Here is a 7,233-nt window from a genome sequence, read left to right on the forward strand (position 1 = left end):
TGAGAGACTAACCTGCTAACTAGGAGTGTGAGAGACTAACTGCTAACTGGGAGGTTAGAGACTAACTAGCTAACTAGGAGTGAGAGAGACTAACTGCTAACTCGGAGGTGAGAGACTAACTGCTAACTGCGAGGTGAGAGACGAACTGCTAACTAGGAGTGAAGACTAACTGCTAACTAGGAGGTGAGAGACTAACTGCTAACTGGGAGGTGAGAGACTAACTGCTAACTAGGAGGGTGAGACTAACTGCTAGCCAGGACGGTGAGAGACTAACTGCTAGCCAGGACGGTGAGACTAACTACTAGCCAGGAGGGTGAGACTGACTGCTTGCTAACTGGGAGGGTGAGATAGTGATAGACTAACTGCTTGCGAGGAGATTGAGAGACTAACTGCTAGCCAACGCGGTGAGAGACTATGCTAGCCAGGGTGTGAGAGACTAACTGCTAGGCTAGGAGGTAAGAGACTAACTGCTAGCTAGAGGGTGAGTGAGACTGACTGACTGTGGATTAGGAGGTGAGAGACTAACTCCTAACTGGGGGTGAGACCAACTGCTAACTGGGAGGTGAGGACAACTTGCTAACTAGGAGGGTGAGACTTACTGCTGAACTAGGAGGTGAGAGACTTACTGCTAACTAGGAGGGTGAGACTAACTGCTAACTGGGAGGGTGAGGACTAACTGCTAACTAGGAGGGTGAGAGAGCTTATTGCTAACTAGGGGTGAGACTAACTGCTAACTAGGAGGGTGAGACTAACTGCTAACTGGGAGGGGGCTAACTGCTAACTAGGGTTAGAGACTAACCTGCTAACTAGGAGGGTGAGAGACAACTGCTAACTAGGGTGAGACTAACTGCTAACAGGAGGGTGAGACTATCTGCTAACTAGGAGGGTGAGAGACTTACTGCTAACTAGGAGGGTGAGAGACTAACTGCTAACTAGGAGGTGAGATACTTACTGCTAACTCCGGAGGTGAGGCCTGCTAACTAGGAGGTGAGAGACTAACTGCTAACTAGGAGGTGTGAGGCTAACTGCTGGGAGGGTTAGAGACTAACTGCTAACTAGGGTGAGAGAGACTAACTGCTAACTAGGAGGTGAGAGACTAACTGCTAACTGGGGAGGTGAGAGACGGACTGCTAACTAGGAGTGAGAGAGACTAACTGCTAACTAGGAGGTTGAGACTAACTGCTGAGAGGGTGAGACTAACTGCTAACTGGGAGGTGAGAGACTAGCTGCTAACTGGGAGGTGAGGCTAACTGCTAACTAGGAGGTTGAGAGACTAACTGCTAACTGGGAGGGTGAGAGACTAACTGTAACCTGGGAGGTGAGAGACAAACTGCTAACTAGGTGAGAGAGACAACTGCTAACTAGGAGGTGAGAGACTAATCGTCTGCTAACTGGGAGGGTGAGACTAACTGCTAACTAGCAGGGGTGAGAGACTAACTGCTAACCAGGACGGTGAGAGACCTTGCTAGCCAGGACGGTGAGAGACTAACTACTACTAGCCAGGAGGTGAGAGACTGACTGCTAACTGGGAGGTGAGATAGTGATGAGCCAACTGCTAGGAGGAGTTGAAGACCTTTGCTAGCCAGGGCGGTGGAGACTAACTACTGGCCAAGAGGGTGAGAGACTAACTGCTAGCTAGGAGGTGAGGCAACACCACTGGAGGAGGGTGAGAGACTAACTTGCTAATAGAGGTGAGAGACTAACTGTGAACTGGGAAGGTGAGAGACTAACTGCTAACTGGGAGGGTGAGACTTGCACTGCTACAACTGGGAGGTGAGAGACTAACTGCTAACTGGGAGGTGAGACTAACTGCTCAGTAGGGTGAGAGCTAACTGCTGCTAACTAGGAGGTTGAGAGACCTGCTAACTAGGAGGGTGAGAGCTAACTGCTAACTGGGAGGGAGAGACTAACTGCTAACTAGGAGGTGAGAGCTATTGCTTACTAGGAGGGTGAGAGACTAACTGTTAACTAGGAGGGTGAGAGACTAACTGCTAACTGGGAGGTGAGACTAACTACTAGGAGGTGAGAGACTAACTGCTAACTGGGAGGGTGAGAGACTAACTGGTAACTGAGGGTGAGAGAGAGATTAACTGCTAACTAGGAGGGTGAGGACTAACTGCTAACCCTAGGAGGTGAGAGACTTACTGCTAACAGGAGGGTGAGACTAACTGCTAACTAGGAGGTGAGACTTACTGCTAACTAAGTGTGAGAGACTAACTGCTAACTAGGAGTGTGAGAGACTAACTGCTAACTGGGAGGGTTAGAGACTAACTGCTAACTAGGAGTGAGAGAGACTAACTGCTAACTGGGAGGGTTAGAGACTAACTGCTAACTAGGAGTGAGAGAGACTAACTGCTAACTCGGAGGGTGAGAGACTAACTGCTAACTGCGAGGGTGAGAGACAGACTGCTAACTAGGAGTGAGAGAGACTGCTAACTAGGAGGTGAGAGACTAACTGCTAACTGGGAGGTGAGAGACTAACTGCTAACTAGGAGGGTGAGAGACTAACTGCTGTAGCCAGGACGGTGAGAGACTAACTGCTAGCCAGGACGGTGAGAGACTAACTACTAGCCAGGAGGGTGAGACTGACTGCTAACTAGGAGGTGAGATAGTGATAGACTAACTGCTAGGAGGGGTTGAGAGACTAACTGCTAGCCAGCGCGGTGAGAGAACTGCTAGCCAGGAGGGTGAGAGGACTAACTGCTAGCTGGGAGGTAAGACTAACTGCTAGCTAGAGGTGAGAGTGAGAGAGACTGACTGCTAGTTAGGAGGTGAGACTAACTGCTAACTAGGAGGGTGAGAGACTAACTGCTAACTAGAGGTGAGAGACTAACTGCTAACTAGGAGGTGAGAAACTTACTGCTAACTGGGAGGGTGAGAGACTTACTGCTAACTAGGAGGGTGAGAGACTAACTGCTAACTGGGAGGTGAGAGACTAACTGCTAACTAGGAGGTGAGAGACTTTGCTAACTAGGAGGGTGAGAGACTAACTGCTAACTAGGAGGGTGAGAGAGACTAACTCTAACTGGGAGGTGAGAGACTAACTGCTAACTAGGAGTGAGAGAGACTAACTGCTAACTAGGAGGGGTGAGAGACTAACTGCTAACTAGGAGTGAGAGAGACTAACTGCTAACTAGGAGGTGAGAGACCTACTGCTACTGGAGGGTGAGACTAACTGCTAACTAGGAGGGTGAGGATACTTGCTAACTAGGAGGGAGACTTACTGCTAACTAGGAGGTGAGAGACTAACTGCTAACTAGGGTGTGAGAGACTAACTGCTAACTGGGAGGGTTAGAGACTAACTGCTAACTAGGAGTGAGAGAGACTAACTGCTAACTAGGAGGTGAGAGACTAACTGCTAACTGGGAGGTGAGAGACAGACTGTGCTAACTAGGAGTGAGAGAGACTAACTGCTAACTAGGAGGTGAGACTAACTGCTAACTGGGAGGTGAGAGACTAACTGCTAACTAGGAGGTGAGAGACTAACTGTAACTAGGAGGGAGAGAGACTAACTGCTAACTAGGAGGGTGAGAGACCAACTGCTAACTGGGAGGGTGAGAGGCTAACTGCTAACTAGGAGGTGAGAGACAAACTGCTAGCTAGGAGGGTGAGAGACTAACTGCTAACTAGGAGGTGAGAGACTTACTGCTAACTGGGAGGTGAGAGACTTACTGCTAACTGGGAGGTGAGGCTAACTGCTATCTGGGAGGGTGAGAGACTAACTGCTAACTAGGAGGTGAGAGACTAACTGCTAACTAGGAGGTGAGAGACCAACTGCTAACTAGGAGGTGAGAGAGACAAACTGCTAACTGGGAGGGTGAGAGACTAACTGCTAACTAGGAGGGTGAGAGAGACTAACTGCTAACTGGGAGGGTGAGACTAACTGCCTAACTAGGAGGTGAGAGACCAACTGCTAACTGGGAGGGTGAAGACTAACTGCTAACTGAGGAGGTGAGAGACTAACTGCTAACTGGGAGGTGAGAGACTTACTGCTAACTGGGAGGGTAGAGACTAACTGCTGTGGAGGGTGAGAGACTAACTGCTAACTAGGAGGTGAGAGACTAACTGCTAACTAGGAGGTGAGAGACTAACTGCTCAACTAGGAGGTGAGAGACAAACTGCTAACTGGGAGGTGAAAGACTAACTGCTAACTAGGAGGGTGAGAGACTAATTGCTAACTGGGAGGGTGAGAGACTAACTGCTAACTAGGAGGTGAGAGACTAACTGCTAACTGGGAGGGTGAGAGACTTACTGCTAACTGGGAGTGAGGAGACTTACTGCTAACTGGGAGGGTGAGAGACTTCAGCACAGAGGGTGAGAGACAACTGCACCAGGAGGGTGAGAGACTACCGCTCTAGGAGGGGAGAGACACCTCACTAGGGTGTGAGAGACCAATGCACCGGGAGGTGAAACAATCACCAGGAGGTGAGAGACCAACTGCTAACGGGAGGTGAGACCACGCACTAGAGGTAGAGACCACCAGCACTGGGGGGTGAGAGACACTGCACTGGGAGGGTGAGACTTAGGCACCAGGAGGGTGAGAGACTTATTGCTAACTAGAGGGGAGAGACTAACTGCTAACAGAGGGAGAGACCAATGCTACCGGAGGGTGAGAGACCAACTGCACCAGGAGGGTGAGAGACTAACTGCACCAGGAGGGTGAGAGACTAACTGGTAACTAGGAGGGTGAGAGACTAACTGGGCACCAGAGGGTGAGAGACTACAACTAGGAGGGTGAGAGCTAACTGTCACTAGGAGGGTGAGAGTCAATTGCTAACTAGGAGGGTGAGAGACTAACTGCTAACTAGGAGGGTGAGAGACTAACTGCTAACTAGGAAGGTGAAAAACTGAGAGAGAGACACTGCTGGATTATCATAGGAGAAAGGAAGGGGGGAGAAGAAGGAGAAGAAGGAAGGAGAAGAAAGGAAGGGGAGAAGAAGAAGGAAGGGAAGGAGAAGAAAAGAAGGAGAAGAGGAGGAAAATGGAAGGGAGGAAGGGGATAGGACAGTGATCATGTGAATAAACTAACATGGTTGTTTAAGGTGATAATTAGGAAGGTGAACAGAAACGAAGCATGGCGAGGAGGATAATTAAATATTGGAGGATGTAACGAAGACAACAAGGAGAGAGAGGAGAGAGAGAGAGGACACAAAGAAACACATTATGAAGAGATAAAAGACGTAATAAAATATATAATTAACGTAAATAATCCCTCTTTCTAATCCAGGTATTAAGATAATCCAAGGAGATATGACATTACAGGGATTAAAAGGGATTAGAGGTTATCTTTTTTTTTAAGGCATCACCAACACCTCCTTACCTTATCTAATTAGGTCAAGGTGTGTAAAGAGAAATATACACTGACTCAGAATAGGAGGAAAGATGTATGTATCTATATATGTATGTATGTATGTTTGTTTGTATGTATATATGTATGTACAGTATATGTATGTATGTATGTAATGAAAAATTATATTAAGAACTAAATTTTTTTTAAAGAGATGTTACAGTTGATAGTGAGTTATGGTGGAAAGGACATAATGCAATGAATGAAGGAAGAGGAGAGAGGGAAGAGGATGAAGAGGGAGAGGAGAAAGAGGAAGAAGAGAGGGAAGAAAGGGAGGAAGTTTTTCTAAGACACCCAGAGTAAAGGGTAGATTAGGGGTTGATAAAGGGTAGATTAAGGGTAGATAAGGGGTAGATTAAGGGTAAATTTGGGGGTATATTAGGTGGTAGATTAAAGGTAAACTGACCCCTCACCTATTTTGGATAGATAAACAACAGGTGTGAATTAACAGAACTTATGAACAGGTGTGATTCGTTCTTACAAACTCAACACTACATTACACACTCTCTCATCTACATCAATATAAATCAAAACTTAAGATAACGCTTCACTACGACAATTACATAAGGTAATAGTTTGGGGTGGTAGTTAACCTCAAGAATTTAGTTTTTAACGTACACAACACGAGCAAAAAGAGAAGAAAAGACGTATGATTTTCCATATACGTCTGACAGCGCGACGGATCACTGAATATAAAAGAACGATTTTTTTAAGCTTTTACATAAAATATTTGGTGTAAATATAATCATGTAGGTGGAAATTACAGTGTGTATATATGATTACTGATAGTCTTAGAGCTGTTTTTTTCTCACCGATAAGGGTGGAGGGGGAGGGGTTATGGGGATGGGGGTAGGGTGTGGGGACTTGGGGAGGGGTGTGGGAAGGGGGGAGGAGGGGGATATTGACAGGAGCGCCAACACGTTTCTGATTCGCCTGCACAACGTCCAATTGAATCAACCAATCATATTGTTCGTGTAGTTGCTGTAGGTAAATAATAGGTAAACAAACACTAGCTTTTCATTCTTTCGCTATCAATTTACAGCTTCTTCGTCATCAATGTTAATATTCATCAATAATAAAACTATCTCGAAAAGGGATTATTATTATTTTTTTATTATTAGTTTCACGGACAAAACACTTAAGTAGGAAGAATTTTGGGGGGATATTGGTGATCGCGTTAAGCTTGGCTGATATTAAATTATACTCGACAAGGTGGAGGACATCTGTATATACAACCTAACCTAACCTCACCTAACCCATCCTCCCTGATAATAAACTGGTATCATTCTTGTCTGGTTTAGGATTATTTCACGAGTGATTGCTGACAGTGATCATTTGAAAGTGTGAGCCAGCAGTCAGGGATGGGGGCTGGGGTGTGGTTGTGTGAGGGGGGGTGGGTTGTGTGGGGAGGTGGGGTGTGTTAGGGGGTGAGGATGGGTTGTGTGAAGGGGTGAGGGTGGGTTGTGTGAGGGGTGGGGGTGGGTTGTGCGGGGGTGGGTGTACGTGACTCCGGTTTCGGTTTGTTGACTACTCTTCTTCACACATTTGAAGATTTTAGTGAGTCAGTGTTGATGCCACGTGTTGATGAGGGTGAGGGTGAGGAAGGGGGTGGGGGTTAGAGCCATGGGAGGGGGTCCTCGTGTCTTAACTACAACATAACTCCTCGTGGCGTCGGTTATTTGTGTAATTTATGGTTTTTTCCTGGTAAACAACTCATGGGGGTAGGTGGGGAGGCAGGTGGGGTGTGTGGGGTATAGGAGGGTGTGGGAGGGGGAACACCACTCACCGACAGCAACTGGTCAGTCCACTCTGCCTCACCTCCAACTTCTACCTCACTTGTCTTAGTAATCAACACAAGCTTTCTACAAAAGTCCCAAGAGCTTTTT

The 7,233-nt window shown here is 47.0% G+C and overlaps 1 long non-coding RNA gene across 1 annotated transcript; it reads left to right on the forward strand.

Annotated features, from left to right (window-relative positions):
* The first annotated feature begins 2,208 nt into the window (after positions 1 to 2,208).
* LOC121870546 lies at positions 2,209 to 2,944 on the forward strand. Its single transcript, XR_006089725.1, has 3 exons — positions 2,209 to 2,259; positions 2,470 to 2,496; positions 2,822 to 2,944. It is a non-coding gene; the product is annotated as an uncharacterized LOC121870546 (long non-coding RNA).
* Positions 2,945 to 7,233: the final 4,289 nt, after the last annotated feature.

This window comes from Homarus americanus, unplaced genomic scaffold (assembly GCF_018991925.1).
Source record: "Homarus americanus isolate GMGI-L3 unplaced genomic scaffold, GMGI_Hamer_2.0 scaffold56333, whole genome shotgun sequence".
NCBI lineage: Eukaryota > Metazoa > Arthropoda > Malacostraca > Decapoda > Nephropidae > Homarus > Homarus americanus.